Source organism: Marmota monax, unplaced genomic scaffold, assembly GCF_021218885.2.
Source record: "Marmota monax isolate L192 unplaced genomic scaffold, Marmota_monax_Labrador192_F-V1.1 WCK01_AAM20220418_F8-fsc00110, whole genome shotgun sequence".
NCBI classification, from domain to species: domain Eukaryota; kingdom Metazoa; phylum Chordata; class Mammalia; order Rodentia; family Sciuridae; genus Marmota; species Marmota monax.
The window spans coordinates 5,059,432-5,085,413 of NW_026694633.1; the positions used below are offsets into that span (position 1 = coordinate 5,059,432).

At 40.9% G+C, this 25,982-nt stretch overlaps 1 protein-coding gene across 2 annotated transcripts in view; it reads right to left on the reverse strand.

The window, feature by feature from the left end:
- The window catches only part of Pld1 (phospholipase D1), a 213,554-nt gene extending 194,851 nt beyond the window's left edge, over positions 1–18,703 (reverse strand). Inside the window, exons 1-2 of one of the 2 annotated variants that reach the window (XM_046422926.2) lie at positions 18,548–18,703; positions 8,075–8,239 (exon numbers count right to left, since the gene is read on the reverse strand). The gene's annotated coding sequence lies outside the window, so the exon portion shown is untranslated. Of the gene's footprint in view, positions 1–2,947; positions 3,532–8,074; positions 8,240–18,547 lie in introns of those variants that run through there. The other variant, XM_058572275.1, reaches the window with a different exon arrangement.
- Positions 18,704–25,982: the final 7,279 nt, after the last annotated feature.

Here is a 25,982-nt window from a genome sequence, read left to right on the forward strand (position 1 = left end):
TAGTAAATACTAATTTGATTCACAAAGATATTGACTGAACCTGGGAAGCTCTGGGACAGGCCTTTGGTGTTTGCTTTCATCTTCCTCAGTACTGGAAAGGAAACATCAGCTCCCCCTTCCATCAATTATTAACCACAGGTTGACTGTGCATACATGAATTCAGCAAAGACCAACAGAAAACCTGTAGACTCAATTGGCCATATGGACTTTATAACAAAGGGTATTGTATTTTTTTATCATTATTTGTAGATTGGTCACTACACATCCTTTGTATCAGTGAAGCTTATAACAGACAGATGTATACCTATACACACACTCATTTCTCTGGGAAGCTGATTGTAAAGTATTTACCACTATATGACTGTGATAAGATCTTCCTTTTTAAAAATCTCTCAATGGTCCCCTGCATTGGCCTCCTCTATGCACAATTTCAAAACCTCTCAGACTCACTCCCGTTCCTACCATTGCTGTGACCACCAGTTCCATGGAAAATCCAACCAGTGTCAAACACATGGCTATGGTTTGAATCTGGAATGTCTCCCAAAGGTTCATGTGTTGAAGGCTTTGTCCCCAGTGCAGCAATGTCCAGAGGTGGGGCTTTTGAAGAGTGATGGGATCATGAGAGCTCTGACCTCATCTGTGGATTAATCCACTCATGGATTAATGATCTGGCGGCATCATGGGAAGGTGGTGGGGCCCACTGGGAGGAAGTAGGTCACTGAGGACATGCCAGGGAAGGGCATTTTTTTGTCCCTGGCCCCTTCTACATGTCTTTTTCCTCCCCCTCCCCCTCTGCTTCCTGGATACCATGAGCTGAGCAGATTTCCTCCACCACCCCTCCTGCCACGATGTTCTACCTCACCTCAGGCTCAGAGTAATGGAGCTAGCCGACCATGGGCTGAAACCACTGAAGCTGTAAGCCACAGTAAATCTTTCCTCCTTTAAGTTGTTCATGTCAGGAATTTTGATCACAACAAAAAAGAGGTGACTAACACGAGTGTAGCCTGCAGGGCCTCCCTCCACCAGATATATGCCACTTCATCCGTCACTACATGGAATCCCCCAGGCAGTCACACATAAACCACCCAGAATTAGGGCCACCTTAAATCAAAGAGAGATGAGAAATATGGTATAAAACTTTCTCCCTTTTCTTTCCAGGTGAACAGAAGTGAGCTGAGATGCATTCCATAAAGCTTCTCAGAAGACACCTTAGAATCAAGCAGCCAGCTGCCTACAGCAATGGCCCCCTCAGTAACACCTCCTCCTACTGTCTCTGCCTTTGTCCCCACTCTCCCTGGTCCTTCACTCCTATCCCTGGACACTCCTGTTCCTTATTCCCATAGAGCAGAAACAAGCTACTTATCCCAACAGAAATGGTCCTTTGAACAAGGCCTCGACCTCCCTGTCCTGCTTCATTTCCTAGCCTGTCACACTTAGTCACAAAGAACACACAAACTCAGCTCTGATGCCTCATTCATGCCATTTCCTTTGCTTGGAATCATGCCCCAAAGGTCATCTGGAAGGTTATACAAATCTGTAGTTATCTACACCCTCAGTGTTACAAAGGAGGAAGTTGAGGCCCAGGGTAGAAAGGCCTGGCCCAAGGTTACCATGGCTAGTTTAGGACAGAGCTCAACAATACCCATTCTCATCCTCAGAGTCCACTGAATTAAACATGCTTCCTCTTTCTACCTCCCAAGACGCACAGAGGTCTGTTTCCCTTTCAACTAGGACTCTTTATTGCCTGAGACATGTTGTTTCTTCCTAAAAAACAGACAGTAACTTACTTTTACTCAGTGATTTAATCTAATTCCTCAAACAGTGTGGGCCACTTTTTATAACTATTTATGATGAGGGCAGCGAGGAGGACAACCATGAATAAGACGTGTTCCTTACTTGAAAGATGTTTGTAGGGACTGGGGGTGCAGCCTAGCATGTGCAAGGCCCGGTGTTCAACTCCCAGCATAAAAAAAAAATCAACAGAATTTACAATCCAGGGGGCAAGAGAGGGTTGGGTACAAATGTATCAATATGATTATTATAATGTAAGAAACAGCCAAAGAGATCCTTAAAATATCAGCTATACTTATGTATACTTACATAAAATACAACATAGAACACTTTATCCCCGAAATATTGACATTCATGATATATAACGTGGGAGTCTGACCAACTCAACATGCTAAGAAAACTATAAGCAAGTGAAGATAAGAACGAAAAGAAAGCTGTTTGCAGATGTCAATATTTCAGTGCTAATGATTAACATGAAAACAACCAATCAAATAAACAAGTGTCTGGTATATATAAGCTGCCTGTTCTTTGCTCAATTATATTCTATAATATTTCAGACAACCAACAACATTTACATTATTGATTACAATCATACAGAAAGAAACCCTTAAGTGTACCTAATCCAGTTTCCCTCCTAAAGAAGCCAAAGTCTCAGGAGGTTCACTTTCCTAACCAACAGTTTCCTCTGAGGGATCCAGTCATGGCCATCAATCTTCCCTAGCAATTCTGACTTTGAGTCCTCATTGTACCTTATCCCCTACCTCAACCTCCTCCCCAGGAACAAATCAGCTACCAAATCTGTGTCTTCTGCTGCAGATCCATCATCACAGGGCTGCATCCACTCCACCCTCATGCTCTTCTTCAGCTACTTCTTATATCTGAATTGGGCTACCCCAATAATTCCTAACTGGCTCTGCTGAAATCCCTCTTTCTCTTCCCAAGCCATCCGTCACAATGCCAGAGCTGCCTTTCATAAGCCTAGCTCTGATCAGGCTGTTCTTTTGTTGCCCAAGTCCCAACTCCAAGTTCTCTTATTCTCATTTCCTTCTGTTTCTTGTTGCTCCTTCCCCTCCCTCGGCCCCCCACTCCACCTGTGCTAATACCTGCTCTGCACTCTCTTTGCCAGCAGGAGACTGTCATCCCCCAGATGCCCTACCTGTCAAGGCTTAATCCACTCTTTGAGACCCTGCTTAAATTTTGTCTCTTCCGTGAAGTCTTCTCAGTTGTTGCAACATCTCTCCTGCACACCCTGCTTCCCACTGTGTGTTACTTGTACTTATTTCACAGCTTTTAGTCTTTGAATTGTGGTTACTGATGTGTCAGCTAAGCCATTAGGGTCAATGGTTCTCAAACTGTAGTCCTCAAACCAGCTACATCAGCAGCATCTGGAAACTTGTTAGAAATGCACATTCTCTGCCCATCCCAGACCTACTGAATCAGGCACTCCAGGGTGAAGCCCAGCGGTCTGTGTTCTGATGAGCCCTCCAGGGGATTTGGGTGAACAGTGGAGTGTGAGAATCACTTCACCAGACTGTAAATCCCCAGGGTAGTGGCCAGGACCAAGCTTAACTCATCTCCAGCTTTGGAGGCAGGGCCTGAAATAGACAAGAGTGCCAGACACAAACTGCCTGAGGTCACACAAAGTTGGTCTGGGATCCAAAATCCTGGAACTCTGGCTATCCTGATGACCAATCTAGGGTTTTTTCTAGCATGTCCACAGTTTCTAATAGTGAATTTGAACCATCTGAATATATGCCTAAACACTGTAGTGGAGTAAAAAAATGTATCCAAATTATGAGATAATGATAGACTATATAATTAACAGATCAGATCATTTCCAATCAGTGACTTCAAAAGGATGAATTAATTGAGTTGTTCAGGAAAGCACACTTAGGCCCTTCCTGTTGGAAACTAGAGATAATCAGCCACCGAACTTCTCACAGCGTTCACTATAACAAAGAAATAAATTTTTATGTTCCCAGAATGGTTTCAGAGGCAAACCCACAAGGTCATCTTTTTTAAAAAATACAATATTATAGATATCTTTTTTGAGTGCATATTTTATACTAATCAGCTTTTGGCTAAAATATATGCAAATATCACACTAATGAGGAAAAGATGGCAGGTGCTAATATAAATAAGGTTTTTTAGTTTCTCATTTATCTGGGGCTGCCAATGTAAAACTGACTGACATTTGGCTAAATTCCTTGAGGGTTTATTCTTTTTCTTTTAATTCTTAGAATTTTTTAAAGGCTTAGTAATTGCCATTTTCCCTTATAAGTTTCATGATGGCTGTCATGTGAGAATAATTTTCAAACCCATTTTCCATTTTTCCATGACTTATTTGTAAAACGACAGATAAATATAATTACCAATGACCCTTAAAAGGTGAAACCTAAAGAAACTTTGAAGGGAAGGAAAAGTCCCTGGTTTTTGAGTTCAAGCTACTGAATCCAGGGAACATTCACAAATACTTAAGTAAGACCGTCCTATTATCAGCAAAGGTGAGAAAGTGAACTGGACAAAATCAAAGTAGACAGATTCAAATGCTGTGGGATACAATACAGAACTCAATGACAAGGAAGTGCCCAGTAAATGGCAGTCACTTAAATATCCTCTATTAAGAGTGACTCTGAACCCAATTTTGTAGCATTAAGTAATGGTGGGTCTACTATGTGAAGAAAACCAAGCCTCTGTTTTGGGCAACAATCTCTTCCAAACTGTTCCTGTCAAGTGAACAGGATCCAGGGTGGCTGAAGAGTCCAGGGGTCAATTCAGGGCCTAAAGACCCCAGCAGGAGAGAGACTTTCCTGCTGGGACTGTGATATCTATCTTGCTCCATATCAGCTCTGAGCATTGTGGCCAGAGGGACCACAAGGCCAAATAATAACCAGGTTTTATTTGAAACAAAACCTCTCTCCTTGTCTGGATTCAGCTTAGTTTTAAATGACAAAGAAGTGAAAATATATACATCATCTCTAGTCATTTCTACTGGATAAAAATATGGTCATTTTGAATTGTGGATAATTTTCAGATTCCCTGAGGAAATGAGATGATAAGGAAACCTTTGCTGTATAGAAGTCATCATATTAAGAGCATAATGACTTGGTGAATAAACAAATAAATAGAGAAATAAATTCTGGATGCAATCAAAAGAAAGTGTCAGTATGAGTACAAGTTTGACTTGAGAAAGATGAATAAAGGGAGAATTCAATTTTCACTCTGGTGTATTTTAAATTAATGCTAATTACAGTCAAAGGTGTAAAGTGCTTGTCCTTTATGCTTAATTTATGCTCAATTGCCATGCAATACAGTAATGACATCTCAGCATGTTCCAAATTAACACCATTTTGTTGTTGTTTTGGTTTGGGGGATTGAACTTCATGACCAAGCCCTGTCTCTACTGCTGAGCTACACTGAGTGCTCGGTATTATTTATTTGACTGCAACAGAAAACTCTTCAAGCCTGTTCGAGCAGGACCCAAGACCCAGCTCTGGGCATATTATCTGATCCTACTAAGAGCAGACCCATACATAGGCCCAAGTGACCATTTATGGGGTCAGCCATGCTGGGATGGGCTTTGCATTTTTATAGGAAGACTGAGTCTTCAGTGGGGCATCATAGCAGGAGGGCTGCCTGGGTAACCCATCACACACTAGGTGACAAAACAACATTGGATTTAGAGGCATATTTCTGGCCTATTCGGCCAAGTCATCTGGTCTTTGAATGTAACTGTCATCCTACAACTCATAAAAATACGGCTCTGCCTGCAACTAAAACCATTCTCCAAAGGGTTTCTGGCACATAAACAAGAATGTCCAAGAACACTAGATCTTAGAACAAAATTAATGAAACATAAAAGAAAATTTATAAGGGAATAAAATAGTTGTAGGATGTTTGCCCTCTATGTTAAGCCAGGTCAATAAACACATCAGGACCTATGTGTTATATTTTTAAATGCTTTAAAAAGAGGTGAAATAAAAGTTTACATACAGATCATTGAATTGTGTTCTTTAGTAGAGAAAAAAAAAATTTCACAAAAGAAATTTACTTAAGAAACAGAAAGCATGGAAGGCCAACTTCGGTGCTCCTATAACAAGTCTACCATTCTTCTAGCAGTAAAAATAAGCAGAGTACATTAAACAGCATTTTCAAAGTTTCATTTTTTTTTTTAATTTTAGTCCTGGAGATTAAACCCAAGGCTTCCCACAGGCTAGGGAAGGGCTCTGCCACAGAGATGCACGCCCATCCCCAAAGATCCTATCTTATTTGAGGAAAATCTGAACAAGAAAAAAAAAAACAAAAAAAACATGGCCCAAATGATTCTTAAACCTCGAATGTTATCAAACTTCCTTGGAGATTCAATAAACCAGATGACTATAAATCTCTCTATTGGTGATCTCAGCAATAATTTCAAGTAGAGAATAAAAACATATATGCAACAAGGGGAAGTCATGCCTTCTGGTCTCTACTCCTCCAGAAAGCAACTTAAATACCCATATGTTTAATGACCACTGCAAAAAAATAATTAAAAAGATAAAGTATAAATAGTCTAAGTGCTCATGTTCTTTTATTGCCTCCAATGAACAAATAAATAGGATACTTAAAGTAAAAAAGGAGGAGATATAAAAACACGGAACAAGTCTTTTGTAACATTTGTAAACAGCAGAATTTTTGTTCAAATGAAAAGCCAAAGATAAAAAGATAGTCCTGGATTATAACCCGAAGAACACGATAAGTATCCATGAGTCCATCTGGTATGAACAAATAAGGATGAAGAGACAAATTTTCCATGCAGAAGAATTCCAGATAATTTCTGGAGGTGCTACCCTAGCTAGGAGATAGAGAATAACTCACCATTTTAAAAGAGTGCAGTGTTTATAACAGGGAAAAGTAACTTCACAAGACAGAGTTTGTAATACTCTACCTCATCGATCAAGGTCAGCATCACCAGAGACAATGCATGCTGATCATCGTGTGTACTCCTGATGATATGATGAGAATGGTATTTTACCTCTGTGGTTTTCCTCCCCAAACCCATAAACCCAGTCTAATCATGAAAAAACATCATAAAATTCCAACTGAGGGACATTCTACAAAGTACCTAACTGGTACCCTTCAAACTATCAAGGTCATCAAAAGCAAGGGAAGTTAGAGAAACCACTACAACCAACAGGAGCCCAAAAGAACCTAACTACTAAATGCAAGGTGGTATCCTGGGAAGAATACAGGAATACAAAAAGGACATTTGGGAAAGACTAAGGAATTCTGAGTAAAGTATGGATTTTAGTAAATAATGAATCAATACTGGCTCATGAACTGTAACAAGTGTACCACGCACCAAAATAAGATGTTAGTAATAGAGGGAACCATGTGCTCACTGGGAACTTTATTAGCTTTGAAACTTTTCTGTAACTTTAAAACAAACAGAAAATTTTATTCTTTAATTTATTTATTTGGTGCCAGGGATTGAACCCAAGGGCACTTAACCACTGAGTCATATCCCTGACCCATTTTTACCTTTTGTTTTGAGTCAGAGTCTCACTAGGAGTCTCTCTCTGGCCTCTTTTATGAGGGCTCTAAACCCATTCATGAGACAGAGACACCATGACTTAATCACCCCTCAAAGGTCCCACCTCTGACACCATCATATTGGGGATGAGGATTTCAACATAGGAATTTTAGGGGGACATAAATATTGAGACCATAGCATAGCCCCTGACAGAGCAATTTGAAAATCAGTATCAAGGAAAACTGAACCAACCATTATTACAAAATGCCAGTCCTTGCTGTTGGCCTGGCAGGATTCTGCCGCACAATTCAGTCCTGTTTCAGATGACTGCATTACATCATAAGCTCTGTGCAGCTGGAACCACATCTTAGACTCTCTATCACATGCTGAGCACTCTGCTGGCACCAGAAAACTCTGTGCTTGATAGATTCTCCAACACCAGCAGGAGCAGGAACTATTGCAAATATAGGGTGAAGGCTTCCACCACCAACCTATTGACCTTCCTGACAACAGATCTGCAGAAATCGCTTCATCATCAATCAAGCCTATCCTCCATGTCCTGGCGCCATCAGACAGAGCAAACATCTCCAAAACAGTTTTGGCCTTTTGGTATCTCACAGAGGGATGCATGCCCTCTGGCCCCTACCACCCCACCCAAAACTACTCTTGGTAGAATTCAAAAAAGGAAGTTAGTAAGTTTCCTAAAATTGACCACATTTATCTTACATTACTTCCATGTTTAGTTGGCCCATTCTACCACAGATTACTCACCCACAAGACAACCAGGTGCAGCTAAAACAAGTGGTTCGCAAGCTCGCTGAAAATGAAAGGTGATCGTCACCTGGAAAGCTACAGATTTTATTTCTCGTCAGTTGATAGCAGTACTTGTTCCAAGTGGGGGTGGTAACTTGGCGATGAATCACTGGCATGCAATATCTGTGGAGCCAGAGAAGAGCCATTAGAAAAACAGATGAGTGGCTTAGGGGCCCAGGGTTCACACACCAGCATCAAATGCATATAACAATTTGGAGAAGCATTCATATAAAGGGCAGTTACTGAGCACCTGCGATCTATCAGACACACCCCTGTGCTCAGTGAGCTCACATTCTTGTGTAGAAAACACAGCAAACAAGAAATACGACAGGAAGAATTTCCAATGGTGGCAAGTGCTGGAGTGGAAATAATCCAAGGTAAAAGGCTAGACTAGCACAGGATGAGGCAATGGGCACAGCAAAGTGGACTGAGAGGGGAGGAAGTTTTCAATGCTCAGGGAAGACCTTTCCAGGAAGTCACATTTGACTTTTTTATGATTGATTAAAATAATGAAAAGCAAGTAGGGCAAAGACTTGGGAGAAGGGTGCTCCGGGCACAGAGAACAGCACACTGAAAAGCCTGAAGCTTGGAAGCACGTGTTGGTGTGTTCAGAAAAGCCACGACCAAGTTCTATCGAGGTGACCCAGAGGCTGAAGCAGACACAAAACCCAGCACTCTGAGCTGGCTGTGTAGGTAGGAACATAGGTTCCAAAAGAACTGGAGCCCAGGGAAGTGGGCCCTGTGTAAGTGTCAGGCTAATGGGTCAAAGAACAGCTTCTGATTACCAAATTTCACTAGATTAGAATTTGAGTTCAAACATAAAAACTCATGGCTACTGTGCAACAGGGCAGGGCCCAACAGCCCAAATGACCCAATGCTGAGCAAGGTACACAAGTGCGAGGGCTGGGCAGGAAGAGCCCACAGGAGCCAGGGGGAAAGCAAAAAACAGTGATCATCAAAATCCCAAGGGTACTTACAAAACGCTATAGGGAGTCCCATTCCTCAAGAGCCTCAATCAGGAGGAACAGTGACGGGAGCTGGAAGTCTGTATTCTAGTTAAATCTTCAGCAGATTTTGTTTAGCCAGAACTGAGAAGTACTGTGATGGGGAAGGAGGGAGGGCAAACTGTTTTCGAGGGAGGGGCTGTCAGAAGACTCTTATCTCCAGGAAAAAAAAAAATCAAGGTCTAAAATGAATGAAGTTGAGATCTAAAATACTTTGTATTAACTAACCATACCGGCTAATAGGAAAACAGAGAGGAGAAGGTTGCATAACTAAGTGTATTCCTTCCCCCCAATCACATCCCCAAATTCAGAACCAAGAGACAGGTCAAAGAAAGGGAGAGAAGGAAACAGTAGAATGAATCGGATGTAACTTCCCTATGTTCACATATGAATGCACGAGGAGCATAACTCCACATCATGTACACCACAAGAATGGGATCTTAATTAGAATAAGTTATACTCCTTGTATGTATAATACATCAAAATACATTCTATCATCATGTATATCAAAAAAAGAACAAAGAAAAAGAAAAAGAAAAAAAAAATTCCACATTAAAAAAAAAAAAATGGAGAGAGAGAGAGAGAGAAGGAGGTAGTGGGAGCACTCCAGTGTCCCACATGGCCAAAGCCAGCAGTGACAAATGCTTAACAACCAGCTTGGGGAAGAGATGCACTAACTGTAATGTTCAGCAATTTCTACCGTGTACATGTTCCCACTGTGGATGATTTCAAGCTACCAACATGACATCACCAGAGCAAATTTGGAAAGAGATAGACAACAGTTACTGTATTTTCACTATACAAAAACAACAGACATAAATAACTTTAAAAGCATAGGTAGCAGTAAACATATTACAATAGTTAGTAAATAATGGGTTTGGAAATTTATTTTTTGTTTTCAATACAATTTATTTAAGGTAAGTTTCAAATCTAAACTTAAGAAAATTTAATTTTTTAAAAATTTTTTTTAGTTGTAGTTGGACACAATACTTTTATTTTACTTATTTATTTTCATGTGGTGCTGAGGATCAAACCCAGCGCCTCACACGTGCTAGGCGTGCACTCTACCACTGAGCCACAACCCCAGCCCCAAGAAAATTTAATTTTTAATAATGCTGTGATGAAACAACTGGCTCACAAAATTCCTGAAAATTAAGAAATCAGCTCTCCATATGAGCCAGTTCTGGAACATCACTTGCAAATGCGTATTGAAGCACTTTATAACAACTTTATAAAGTGCTGCAATAAATATGTTCTTTTATTTTACATTTTGACATTACTTTGCACTATTTCACAGGACAGATTTTCTTACTCCAAATATTTGTCTATGTTAAACATATTGCCAAGTTTCCTTCTAAAGTTATCATGTTGATTCTGTTCTGCCACAAAACTCTAGAGTTGTTCCTGTTTTCATTTAGTTTTGTTTACTTAAAAGGTGAATAAATAATACTTTGGTATTTATTTGGTTTAGTACTGGGAGTTGAACTCAGGGCCTCGCACATGCTAGGAGAGTTCCATGCTAGGCAAGTTCCACCACCTAGTGACATTCCCAGCCCAAAGCTTTGTTCTTAAAACAAAGACAACAGCTGGCTGCCTTTCTCTTCCCTTTTCATGTCCTATAACAAGGGTCTAGCAGAGCCTTCGCCTTCACATCTTCTCTCTGGAGCCAGAAGCTTCCAGTTGAGGGGTACCTGCCTTCTGTAAGATAGAGAAGTGGAACGGAAACTCCCTGTGCCCACCTGGGAATTATCAAGAACAGCCTGCCTTCAGGTGTTGCTCGGGTGTTTTACACCCTGACTCTTTCATAGAAGAGGTTAAAAGGAAAGGAGTTCTTGGGGATATGAAAGGGGAACAATAAGCATCATTTTTTTTTTTTTAAAGCAAGAGTAAAAAGCAAAAAGCTACTGGTATAGGTTCTTGACAGTCTACACTTTCACCCAGGGTGCATGTGTATAGGTACTACCCACAACCCTATAAAGCTGACAGTGCCACTGTTACCCTTCTCCCATTTAATGTGAAGCTAAAGAATGTGATGAGAAGGATTTTTTTCCAACTCAGCATGAGCTAGTTCATTCTCAACTTGAAAGGACACCCTACTGCTTCTTAATTCTAAACACGTTTTTTAAATGAACCTCTACACATACATCCACCCATTGGTAAAGAGCTTCTCAATTAAATGCCATGCTATGCTTGTGAATTAAGAAAAATCCAATGTTCTGGCTAATGTCAACTCATACACCCCCAAATTATAATTATCAAAAGCATGCAATTCCCTGTCACTGGCCATAACCAGCTCTGTTGCCAGAAGTCTTCTCACTGCCTCCCTTCATCTAGGTCACATTGTTACAAAGCTGGGGCCTTCCAAGAAACTGAGGCAGTGCACAGACCCCCTCTTCAAACCCCGATTCTTGCTGTCAAGTCAGAAAGATTTCAGACATGTCGCTTAGAGTAACAGCTGAGCATCTACTGAAGGGATAAGAAAAGGGAAAGGGGACGCTCTCAAGGGAGAAAGTGGGTCTTCTCAGAGAGTGCCTCTCCTGCTCTCCAGATCCCAGAGAAGTTTCCAGACAGTCTTGCCCAGATCCACCTCTTGACTTTTGACTAACAACAAGAGGACATCAAAATTTCAAGTTCCCACTGCCATGACAACTCTAGGTCACCTTGGCCCATGCCAATTGGTTCTAATTGGAACCGTAAATTCTTACAGATTTTATGGTTAGGAGGAGTCAGCCTTATCTCCCTGAGTTTTAGAATCTAGTTTATAAAAAGGGTCACAAAAGTCTCTCCCTTCAGGGTCACTTGTGTTCCTCTTATTGACACTGATACAAGCCTGCATTTCTCCTGCAGATAACAAGTAGTTTGCAGAGGAATGTGACATACCTGTCCACTTAAACCAGGCAGGGCTGCAGGTAAGTTACTTCTAGGAAACGAAAGCGTTTGAGGGTCAGCACAGTCGGCCCATTTTATAGAGTTATTCTCTTTACCTCTTGTTCCCACCATTTGCACTTAAGAGTTCTCTAACAACAAGGAATCCTATTTTTACTCAAGAATCCCTCCTGCACAAAACCGGATGCAGTGGCTCATGCATATAATCCCAGCAACTCAGGAGGCGGAAGCAGGAGAATTGCAAGTTCAAGGACAGCCTAAGCAACTTGGACTTTGTATCCAAATTAAAATAAATAAATAAATAAAGGGCTGTAGACAGGGCTCCCTGGTACTGCCCCCCTTGGTTCAATCTCCAGTACCCCCCCCCAAAAGAATTCCGCCTGCACAAAACTAAGTTCATCATCCATATGCCCATGTTCCCACAGGGCCGCACATCACTATCTATGCTAGCACTAATGCCAGTTTGCTTGGTATTTTGGATGTCACTCATGCTGGATTTGGGGCAAGAAAGGGGAGGACAGGGTGTGAAAGGGGAACCTATCATTTATTGTGTTGTTTCTATGTTCTGGGCGCTATTCTAAACAACTTTTTACAGGCACTATTTTCTTCATTCCCCACAATAATCTGAGATAGATACTATTTTATCCCCATTTTACAAGTGGGGAAATTGAAGCACAGAATAATTAAGTTACTTACATATTGAACTAGAGCTCTTAGGATCCGAATCTAGACTCCCTGATTGTTAGGCAGAAGCTGACAGCCATCACCCCTTCCAGTGAGATGGGGGCCCAATGGTGCCTTACAGCCTCACAGATGTGGTTTGCCTATTCACAGGCCCACCCACTCACAGTTCCAGCCAAGACAACACAGGTTTGGAGCTGGGACTGGGGTCAGGATTAAGGCTGGGGCTTTGCTTCACATGCCTAGCTTTTATATATTTATCATATACAATATCCTGACAGGTCGATTCTTCTTCCCCTTACGATACTAAGGTTCTGGCTGAATTTCCAACGTACTCCTCTCACCTTTTCTAAAAATATATTTTTGAAAGCCAGACATGGTGGCTCACGCTTATACTATCAGCTACTCAGGCCACTGAGAAAAGAGGATCACAAGTTCAAGGCCAACCTGGACAACTTGGTGAGATTCTGTCTCAAAATTCAAAGCATCAATAAAATAAACAGGTAGGGGTATAATACAGGGGTAAAATACCCTGGGTCCAATCCCCAGTACCAGTACCAGAAAGAAAAAAAGAAAAATTGACATCACAGTGATCTTAGGATCAAAAATATACTTCATTCCTAAATCCTGTGCCTTTGTCCTGCTTCATCTTATACATTTTTATTCCAAAGGAGGAATAATGAAGAAACTTTGAAAAAATATATATAAACCACCATCTTTAATTTCATTTTTTCTACTCTTAGCCCCTTTGATTAAATTTGTCACTTTTGGCTCTGTATCTCAACCACCATTGCAACATACATCTGAAATTGGTTTTCTGCTCCAAGCCATGGAACCCCAATTGCAACCCACTGTACCTACTCAATTTCTTTATTCCAAAGGACACCTTCATCAGAACACATTGCAGAGAACGAACAATAAAAATGAATACTGTTAAATGTCACAAGTGAAAGAAAGAAAGAAGTAAAACACTAACCATAAAATCTTCTGTCCTGGAAATATCTACGAATCTTGAAGAAAATGAATCATACCATCTCTTTTCATCTATTAAACGCACCTTTTCATTCTGCTCACATTTATGGTATACTACTGTGTACAGGAAACACAAAAAATGTCGAAACCATGGCCTGTGTCTCAAGAACCTTACCTTTTCCCAGAGAAGACAGAGAGTAAATAAAACAAGCGCAAATTCAGAGATTCTAAGATCATGCTATATGTAAAATCCACCCTTATAAAAGACAATATTTACCACACTAGAGAGCTACAAAGAACCAGAATAGGGAGGAAGAACTGTATCTTATTGCCCCCAAGCTTTATTGATTAGGAACAGCTTGAACATTAAGATCACTTAGAGATAAACCAGAGGATAGATCATTTTAATGACTTTTGACATTTCTCAGAGGCATTTCTCTGAGGTAAGGATCCTGGAGGCTTTCTATAGATTACTGACAAAGGTGGGAAGCCCCCTGTCTTCTATCTTTGGTCCTCCTGCTTCTTCCTACCTGCTTGCTCCTCCCCCATTTATTCCTACTCTCCCTCTTCCAAATGTATTGTCTGAAAAAGCCTATGCTGAAAAAGTCATTGTTGAATGTGAACATTATTTTCCTGTTTTTAAGATAAAATCTATAAATTTAAGCCCTTAGAAATCTCTGTTTCTCTCTCTCTTTTAACCAAAGAACCAACTAAACTAAGTTATTTTTATGTCCATATTGCTTTTGGCTGATTTTCTTTTGTGCGTCACAGGCTTTTAAGAGGCTCCCAACCTCAGATCCAAGATGCTCAAAAATGATTGAGTACAAAATAAAATATTCCCCTCATCCAGAGGGGGAGTCCAGGGTTCCGGCAACAGCAGCAGCAGCTGCGGGAGGAAGCTGGGATGCTGGAGCTCTAAGCAGCAAGTCTGCCTGCCTTAGGCCTAGAGTCAGCCCCAGGCTTCTACTCTGCCCATCTCTGACCCAGCCAGGGCTCTGGTGTAGCAGTTTAGCTCCAATGTGATCCTAGCATTTGTTAAAACATTGAGGAGCTTCCCTTCTGTTGGGCAAATACAGCTTATCCCCTCCTAAATACAGACCTGACCTTTCCAGACCCTCTCAGGAAACTTGCCACAACCTCCTCTGAGTCAAGAGCTAAGGCCTGGCCCAGCAGGGGGTCTGCAGGCTGCTGCCCCACTGCCGAATATAACCCCCCAGCTCTGGACACAACCATGTCTTACCTTCACTTCCTTTAACGAAAAATAAAGTTGAGTTGATCATCCAAGATACACTATGAGCCCGGGACAGTAGCACACACCTATAATCCCAGTGACTCCAGAGGCTAAGGCAGGAGGATCTCAAGTTCAAAGCCAGCCTCAGCAATTTAGAGAGGCCCTAAACAACTTAGCAAGACCCTGTATCAAAATAAAACACACACAAAGGTCTGGGGATGTGGCTCCGTGGTTAAATGCCCCTGGGTTCAATCCCTGGTACCAAAAAAAAAGTTGCACTATGATTGTATTTATATAAATTACTCATCCCTAAGGACAAGGATAAAGTGGGAACAAAAACCTGTAAAAGTTATATGTTAGAATATGTCAGATAGAATTGCAGAGGTGTTAGGTAGAATTGCAGGCTATGTTTTTGGTTGTTGTTGTCTTGTTTTGGTTTTTCTTTTTTTGTTTTTGAGAGATAGCAATGTCAAAACTCTGGGATGAGGCTGTCCAGGATGGAATTCCAGCTCTTCCCAGGTGCAAGTTGTATAATCTTGCTGCACCTCAAATCTATAAATGGGAATAATCAGATTACCTGGTTGTTTTGAGCAGTAAATGTGTTCATGTTTGTAAAAGGCTTAACACAGGGTCTGGCACCAAGTAAGCACCATATTAGTGTTTATTAAGTAAACAATTCATTTTATTTTGTCACTGTAATGTTTGTCCAATAAATTTAAAAACTAAGAACATTTCACAACAGAAAGATAAAAAGCTTTTGACACTATGAAACAGTTACATAACATAAATTGTTGTTTCATTCCCAACACTAAAACATCTGGGATCCAGATTTTACACTGCACTGTGAATTCAGGGAGACCAATGCATTGGAATGCGTTCCCACTGAAGCACAAAATGTTATTTGTATGAGAAATGTCACAACTTATGGGCTGCTAAGGTTGTATGTTTGTCATTTTAACCCTGCAACAATTTTTAACCACACCCAGGGAAATACATTGTACTTTGTGGTGCTAAGACTTAAAGGGTTGTAAACGTTAAACCAGGCCTTGCACAGCTACATCTTGTGAACACAATGACTCAGCCTAACTCCAAGTTTAAAGAGCCACATCTCATGTGCTGGGTCCTCCTGCAGGTCCAGGTGTTCAGGAAGCCCCTAAACCCAGAAGCCAACTTGATCAAAATTGCTTTTATTTACTGAAAAAATACCACAACCTGAGTGTAAGCATAGCTTAGATAGGTACTACTGCACTGCTAAAGGAGACAAAACTACTGCATTATTGTTAGATATTCAGAGGAAGAACTATTAACAATCATTTGCTAGGTATGTGCCTATAATCTCAGCTACTTGGAAGGCTGAGGCAAGAGGATCACAAGTTGGAGGCCAACCTGGGTAACTTAGTGAGATCTGTCTCAAAATAAAAAATAAGAAGGGTGCGGAATGTAGCTCCATGGAGGGGTCATGGTTAGGGAGACTTACAGATAACTCCCTTCCCTGTTCTTATCTCTTAACTGCTAAACTTCAAATATCTTCACATACAAATTTAAGTAGCTCCCAAATTAGCCCTCAAGTAGTCATGTATTAGACATTTGCTGATGGAGACAAGATTTAATAAACACCATCTGGCTGTGGCTTTTTACCTCTCCTCTTTAAAAGCACATCTCCCCAAATTTATGAGAAGACTGGAGATGTAGCTCAGTAGCAGAGTGTTTGCCTACCATGCACAAGGCCCTGGGTTCAATCCTCCCTATCCCCAAAAAGGGGAAAATAAATTTTGGGGTTGCATAAGGTTATGAAAAGAGACTCAAACCTTACTAAGTGAGAAAACTAAAGACTGCAACACAATCATTATCATTAAAATATTATTTTAAATGATATTAAAACCCTTTTGTGAGGGGGGCAATGCACATGTTTATAATCCCAGCTACTTAGTAGGCTGAGGCAGGAGGATCACAAGTTTCAGGCCAGCCTGGGCAACTTAGCAAGACTCTCTCAGAATAATAAGGCTGGGTATGGTAGCTCAGTGGTAGAATCCTCCTGGATTCAATCCTCAGTATCAAAGTGGGGAAAACCATTTTATGGATGGATGGTAGAAATGATAGCAAAATGACATGAAGGTATTTAATGCACTAAACATACACTTATAATGTTAAGAGAATAAATTCTATGTTGTATATTACCACAATAAAATAAGTTTTAAAAAACTTTTTAAAAAACCTGTAACAGTTAAAGGTAACCAAATGGTGTAACCATAATTTTAAATTACTAAGTAATCAGAGACCACCTACCTGGTTATAAGCAAATCAATAAACCTAAATGAGCACTTTACAGCTCTTAACACCATGGTAAGTAAATATTCTAACAGGGACAAACATGGTAAAGACATTTCCTCAAAATCTTCACTACTCACATTTTTATGTGGAAAGTTAATTGTACTGGATCTTAAGAAACCAGACTGGGAGTTTATGCAATTAGTTAAAAGGTCCCCAAACAACATTCAAAGCCTGCATACAACAAGCTAAAAGGCTGTGTACAAATTCTCTTGTATGTGTGTCACAACACATTTAATACTGAAAAGAGATTCTTATTCAAATAGGCAGTATGTAAATGTGGTGTCTGTTAATAGTTCAAACTGAAGCAGATTCCCTTCATTCTTTAGTCACACCATTAACTAATCCACTTAACATACCTCAGAGGTCTCTGGATACCTAGTTCTCCCCCACCCTTGGAGGATCCAAAAGGGTTAGCTATACTGAAATTGGCAGGCCTGGCTGAGAAAGATAACAGAATTCCCCATTCTGGGAGAGACTCAAGGATGATCAAACACAGACTGTGGTCCTGAAGATTTTACTTGCATTTAGGGCTTCATGAAGGAAGTAAAGAAGATAATAATCTGAGATAAGAAGGCACAAACAGGAGTGGTGGTAGCTCTGGGGCATCTCGAAATCCTACGGAAGGCTTGGAGAACGTCATTCCTGGATCTGGGACCTAGGTCCCAAATATTTTGAATTGAAGAACAAGCCCCTAAACACAGGCCTTGGTCCTGGCCCCCATCCTCCCGCCCCACCTCTGCGTCATCACATCACATTTTGGGCCCTGCGGCGAGCAGCTGTGTGGCCACGCGCCCAGGACCGTGCTTCAGGCGGGCTGGACTCTTAAGTCTTGGAACGCAGCACTTCCTGGTTGGTCGGGATGCTGATGCCAGCGCGACCGCCATCCCTATCATCCCACAGCGCACGCGAACGGGAGGGCGCGCGACATGACCGACGTGACCGAGGAACACAGACACACTGCTTTGGGGCCCAGCCCCGGGTCGGCGGCGGCGAGAGCGGCGGGAGATGCCTCCTGCAGGGGACGTCCCTAACCTCGGGCTGGAGCCAGCTGGGCTCTGGCTCCAAGCGGCCGCCCGCCCCTTCGGCGAAATGTGCGCCAAAGTTGCCAGCGTTGACTGTACAGGAATTGGGTCCGTGGGCGGGTACCCGAGGCCCCCTGGAGGGCCACCAGGGAGTCATCCGCCGCCGCAGCTGCTAAGATCCCGCCCAAGTTGGGGTAGGAGCGGCCAGCTGCTCGGGGCTGACGGGAGGAGGGACAGAGGCGAGGGCGGCGGAAACTGGGCTCCCGCGGGAGCGCTGCAAGTCCGGGTCCCGCGCGGCTCCTACCTGCAGGGCGACGGGGCCGCTGACACCTGTGCGGGCGCTGCCGACTGTCTGGACTCTGGCGCAGCTGGCACAGCTGGAGGCGCAGAGGCAGGGAGGGAGGGAGGCCCGAGGGCGCCGCTGCCCGGAACTCGCTGCTCGGCTTTGCAGGGGTGGGGCGAGGCGGCGCCGGGCCAGGCTCGTGGCGGGGCAGGGGACTCCGCAGCCGGCCAGTCTCCTGGTCCGGTTTCTTATTCTCTCTTCTCCCAAAGTTTCATAACTCAACCGCAGCAACCCAGGGAACGTTCGCCGTTCAAGTACCCTGGAGCGGACAAGTGCCACCAGTACCGTTCTGGGAACTTTGCGCATAGTCTCAAATTCTCGTCCATTGCAGCTAGTTGCCACGACTGGCCCCATAGTATAAGGAAACAACGGACCAACAAGGGAAATATCTTTCCTGAGGTGACATACTTGTTCTTGTTACCTATAAACCGTCTTGCAACTCCTCAGGTGTTGTCGCCAATTTGCACGTAAGAAAACTGAGGCTGAGAAGAATGAACTCACCAGCCTGAGGTCACCCAGCTTAGATCGCAGGAGACAGGAAATTGCGCCTTGATGTCTCTAAATCTGGGTAATAATAATTCAGAAATCATAGCATAAAATTATAAATTGGGAGTAAAACATGGAAAATTCCCACTTCACCCATGGGACTGTTTAAACAGCAGTTTTGCCGTTTTTAGTTCACTCAGAATAGTCTTAAGAAAAAGAGAGCCAGTTGTCATGTGGTTTGAATAGCAGCCCTTTTCGAATATAATTTTCAATACTGGCCCGTTCCAACTCCATTACATAATATTGCATCCCTCTAAAGCAGAAGGAAACGATGCCTCCCTCCCCATACACCAAACTACCTCGGCCACTTTAAAAGTATTTAATGGCTATTATACAGCGAGACTGAACGAGTTACATAATGTCTTACTGCACACATGGCACTACATGAAATGAAAAATATCACGTTTCAGTCCAAAATAGGGGAAGGGAGTGAAATTATAGTCTGGAACTCAGTTTTCCTGTAACCTATAGTTGCTCATCCCTCCCTAGTCAACATTTTTCTCTCTTGAGCACATCTTTTCCTAATGATGGAAGAATCACAGAGCCGTCAGTCTTTCCTTGTTGACAGGAATAATTGATGTCTTTTGAATCCTATGATACTGACAGATTTTTACAATTAAACACATGGCCCTCTGAGCAAACAGAGTATTGCCTAAGAGGGGTTTGGCAAGATTACAACAAGCATGTTACTGAAAGGCTAAACACCCCTTTCCTCCCCTCTTTCTCAAGTTTTATTAGTCACAGATGATTTGATAAGTATTATGCACACAAGTAACTGCTCTCTTACAAGCTTGTCTTTAGAAATTATAACACTTTTGGTTGAGAAGCAGCAGGCTGTAAAATTGCATCTCCAAATCTTAAGGACCATTAAAACATATGGCACCAACCAACAACAATAGGTCTTTCTATTAACAATAATTAGAAATAAAACAAATTAAGTGCCCTTAGAATAACTGAGTTTCTGCCTCCCTGAGGAAGAGGAATAAAACAGAAAAATGTCAAATGTTGTTTAAAGATGAACGAACTTAAGCTATGGATTGCCAAGCATGAGTTTTAGAAATACTTTGATTTGTATGTCATTATTTTTATTTTCCTGAGAGATTTTGTGATTGTTGACTCTTTTACATCTTTCATATCTTTAGCGATGTCAAGAAAAAGTGACTAAGAAATCTTGTTATATAGCTATTTCAGTATGAATTTGACATTTTTATTAGACAAATGGTATTCTAAATTCTCTTTAATTGTTCTTTTTTTTCTGAGTACAAAAGTAATGAGTTTATTTTTATAATTTTAACATCTATATCTTACAAAAATACAAAGTTTTGGAGATCGCAGAAACATTTTTTTTTAAATTAAAATCACTTATAACCCTCCTACACACACAGTCATTGTTAACATTTTGGTATATTTTCTTTTTATTTTTTCCATGCATACAGATTTGTTAATGACTTAACACAATGCTATACAAACAGTTTGGAATCCTGCTGATATCACTGAATATGTTTAGTACTTTTAATTGTCATTATACTTTTCTTTAAAATATAATTTAATTGTTGAAGAATATTACAATCATTTACCTATTGATCTATTGATGGTTTGGGGAATATCTTCAAATTTTATTGCAGCTACATATCATGAACACGTGTGGACTTATCATCTTTGTTGAGATCCTGTAATATTTAGGATAGATTCTGAAAAGTGGATCAACATTTATGAACATTTTGTTTCCGGTACTAGGGATTGAACCCCAGGGATGCTCTGTCATTGAAAACATGTTGCATCCAAATATATCTTGTTTTAACCAGCATTTCTTTGATTACTGATTGTAATGTTGATCACTATATTTTTCATATTTATTATTTGCATAATTTACTGAGTATGATATATTCATGTCTATTGCCTATTTTTTCCTATAGTGAATTAGTAATTTTTTGTTAATTTGCAATAATGTTTTCAATAAAAACAACACTTGTCTGTAAAATTTATATACCATGGGTTGTTTCCCCATATTTTCTCTTCTGGTTCATTTAATATCTGCCATTTAGATCACCGTGGTCATTTTGGCATACTTCCAGCCAAAATCTTTTGTGGTAGTTCCATTTTCTTACAGAAAATTACCTCTCCCTAGATGAGAATTATCCTGGCAAGAGTGTAGGCAGCAACCTCCAAGACAAGAGCAGATCATTCCTCTACCTTTCCACCACCACTCCATTTATCCAATAGGCCAGGTGGACCCATCTTCAGGAATGGGGGAGCTGGGGATGTTTGGGATTGGGCTCACTGAGCAGCGGTAGTAGCAGCCCCAGCAGCAGCTATGCCCTGACCAGGTTGAACAGACAGAAATTGTTTCCTACCTCCCGATTGTATTTTAATCTTTTGTACTTCTTTGGTTCCTGCTGTTCCCTCACTTCTCCTTGATTCTGTGAGCCCTTGGTACCCTTTTACTTCAGATAGTTAGAGCCTACATTCATTGCCTGTCTCCCAAATCCTTCACCAACCTAATCTTTGTGACTCTTGAATCCTTCAGTCTACCAGATTAACAACCAACCATTTCATTCACTCATTCATTCTCAAACATATAATTATTAATGTTAGGTAATTCACTACTACACATGTTTGTCTGGAGACACAGTATAGAGCAAATTATTTTATTTTCAGTCACCTGTGGGCACAAATCACTTTTTTTCTTTCTTAGTACCAGAGGTTGAACCCAGGGGTGCTTAACCCCTGAGCCGTTTCCCCAACCCTTTTTGTTTTGTCTTTTGAGACTAGGTCTGGCTAAGTTGCTTGGGGCCTCGCTAAGTTGCAGAGGCTGACTTTGAAATTGAGATCTTCCTGCCTCAGCTTCTGGGACTACAGCCTCTCGAGTGACTGGGATTTGCACCAGGATACAAATCACTTCAGCCATCTTAAGATCAACTGAATAATAATATATAATAATAATAAAAAATAAGATGAGAACTATGCAATTAAGTTCAAGAAAAAAGAAGAAAAAGAGGAGGAGGAGCAGGAAGAAGAAGAAAGTAGCTATGACCAAAAATCTGAAGAGAGAATGAGAAACAAGGTGGATATTATCAGGCATACAGAAATACAGAAGCAATGTATCTCTGTATCCTCATTTTAACTTCCTGTGGACCATTTGTAGATTTCATCATTTCTACCAGTAACAGTCAGGTTGTGGGCTGTTAACTATGACACACTGATGCTTATAGCCCCAATTGCAACACCAAAGAGAAGTTTCCTCAGTCACACACAGCCAGCTTTTTCATAAGCAACAGTCCCAAAGGGATCTGACTTTCCCTAGCTAATGCCTTATTTAAAATATCTCTGTATTTTCAGTGTTTACTTTTTTCAGTTGTATTTTTTCATAGATTTGCACATTCAAACTAAATTGATTATTAAACAAGCAAAAATGCAAAAGGCATTTTTAAATGAATAATTTTTAGAATTCAATCATATGCCAAATAGTTGCAGTAATCGCATTACAGTATATACAAAAGCAACTGTAATCAGTTGTCTCAAAATAAATTATTCAGTAAAAAATGAGTTCAAGAAAATAATAGCTCTGGAATCCAAAATACATAAAAATGAAACATTTCTTTCAAAGCGGAAATATTTTATCTGAGCATATTGACATGTTATCTACTTTTAGACTTAAAGTATAAGCATTTATTCATCTATGAAAGCCCACTATGTTACAGGTACTATAGCTGAGGATATTATAAAAACAAATGATGGCCTTGCTTTTCTGTAATGAAACAGTCAAAAAATAAGTCAGGTGGTGATGAGTCTTATAATGAAATAGAAAACAAAGTAAAGAGAAAGATAAGGACAGCCAGGAGTAGTAAGTGGCATATGCTTGTAATCCCAGTAGCTTGGGAGGTTTAGGCAGGAGGATCCCAAGTTGAAAGCCAGCCTCAGCAACTCAGTGAGGCCCTACTCAATTTAGCAAGACCCTGTCTCTCAAATAAAATATAAAAAGGGCTGGGGATGTGGTTCAGTAGTAGAGCACACTTGAGTTCAATCTCCAGTGCAAAAAAAAAAAAAAAGTAAAAAGACCAGGATTCCAGTGTGGGGAGATTACGGAGAAGGCTTCTTGGATGAAGTGGCACTGAAGCTGAAGAAAAGGAGCAAGGCTTGCTGACATCCTAGGGAAATGGCATCCATGCAGAGGGACGGGTTATGAGGTAGGAATGTGTGTGATGTGTTCAAGGAAGAATAAGGCAGCAGAGGTGAAGAGAGCAGGGTGAGCCAGACCAGTGACAGGAAATTGGAGGCAGAGCCTGGCGGAGCAGGTCTCTGAGGAGAAAGGCGTTTGGATTTAATATGAATTGATATGGAATACTTTGGGCAGAAGTGTGACATGATCTGCCTTTTGTTTTATAAGGACCATAGTGACGGCTACATAGAGAACTGAATATGGGGGCAAAGATGAGAGCATCAAAACAGGAAGTGGTTGTCCAAGCAAGGATGGAGTGATAGTCACAGAGGTGATGAAAGTGATCGAATTCTGCCTATATTTAAGCATGGAAGAACCTTGTTCTACAAGGGCATTAGTTCGTCCCTGAAAATATAAGTTTGATAGGGAGATGAATTAGTGAGGACATCAGCAGGTCCCAAGTAGTTACATTAGTGTTACAGTTTTAAACTTGAGCTAAACAACCTTGTCCTTGTTTTTGTTTATGAAACGCTCTTGCAATCTCAGCCTGTAGGGTGCAGTTCAACCACTGTTACACCAGTTCATGTACCACACTAATTCTCATGTCAAAATTAAAAGACAAATTTTCTTTCCCATCAAGTTGTGTCTCGGCCTTCACCTAAATAAACACACAAGCAATTGACCTTTTTAGTTGACTGACTGCAGTGCTGGTTGAAATCAGATCTTCTACCTCTATTCCCAAAATCATCCAGCCTCAGACTCTGTTGGTTACATATTAGTACTCTGCCTTTTCCAAGTAATATGTTTCCACAAAGATTTCTTTGGTTTTACACTCTCCCTGTTTAGTTTAGATTTAGAAAGTGATGTTTGTTGTATCAGCAAATGTTTTCCATTAGGACAGGAGAATAGAAGTAGAAAGACTCGTTACAAAGGTTTCTTTAATGATAGTAAGAATAGTTAAACTTCCCAGGGTAAGAGCCACTCGGATCCCTGCCAGCGGGCTCTCTAATCATTTAGGGCCTCCAGAGAATTGTGGAAGTGTTTTCTTGGCAAACATTTGCTAATAGCCAAGGGGTTTGGAAAACATTTTCATCTCCCTGCATCATTTTTCATTTTTGCAGTAGAAAGGTCATCCTGTGAACACACGCTAAACTGTTGATGGTATTGTTTTCCAGACTTGTATTCAAAGTACACTTTCAAAATCATGCCTTAGGCTAGTGTGTAAGGCAGTCAAGACAGCCTTCCCCTACGCCCCAGGTGAAGCAACAGCATCTCTGACATCCCTCTGCTTAGGATGAGCTCAGGACAATCCCAAGAGTCAGAACTTCCCTGTAAGGAACAAGTAGAAAGGGGAAAAGTATATGGATATGTATGTGTGTATTCACACACACACACACACACACACACACGTATTTTTCCCCCTAGTGGAACAATCTACTAGACTTACATTTTGACTCTCAATTATAGACCTGACATACAGACATAGAACCAATAGTATATAAAGAGACATAAAACTGGAATTTATTATGAATTGACTTGAGCAATTAGGAGCCTGAGAAGTCCCATAGTCTGCTATCTACAAGCACAAGGAAGGCTTAGAATAGCTTCTAGAACAGCTTGTAGAACCTTCTACAGGAAGGCTGGTAGAACAGCTTCAGTTCAAGACCAAGGGCAGAAGAAGCAGGAAAGCAATACAAATCTCAAGGTCTGAGAACAAGGAGCTCAGATCCAAGGACAGGAGAGAGCAAATTTATGCTTTCTCTGCCTTTTTGTTCTGTCAAGGAATTGGATGATTCTCAACCAAACTGGTGAGAGTGATTTGTTTTTGTTTGTGTTTTGAGACAGGATCTCAGCAAGTTTTCCAGGCTAACTTCAAACTTGTGATTCTCCTGTCTCAGCCTCCCCAAATAGCTGGAATTAGTGGCCTGCTTCACCATACCACCAGATTCAAATGCAAATCTCCCCCAGACTGCACCCTCACAAACATACTCAGAAGAAATGTTTTACTAGCTACATTGGCATCCCTTAGCCTAGTCAAAATGACACCTAAAATTAACCATAGATCAATGAAGTCTTGCCGCAATTTTGTATGTTATTACAAGTATCCTTCAACTTGTGTGCTACAAGAGCTTCTTGCTAGTAAAAGCAGTAGGGGAAAAAATGTATTTTTGGAGACTTCTCTGTATTCTTATCCTAGATTCCAAGTTTCATTCCAGCCAAAGAGCTCTTCATGCAGTGGTGCATCAATACAGTTTCTGCATAAAGTATTGTTTTCATTATGGAAATCTATGTACAGATGATGTATTTTTCTCCTTTGGTACATCTTTCTTTTATTTCACTAGATCTCAACCCTATCAGAGCAACACGCCCTTTTATTGTTGCACTATCCCCTTTATTATCTCAGAACTAAATTCATTCATATTATCAAAAATGGATAATAGCTGGGTGGGGTGGCGCAAGCTTGTAATCCCAGTGACTCAGAAGACCAAGGCAGGAAGGTTGTAAGTTCAAGGGCAGCCTCCGCAATTTAGCAAGACCTCAGTAATTTAGTGAGACCTTATCTGAAAATAAAAAATAAAAAGGACTAAGATATAACTCAATGGTTAAGCACCCCTGAGTCCAATCTCTAGTTTACAAAGTATGCATGTATATATGTACATTTGGGATTATTGAATGAATGAGATTTCTTGG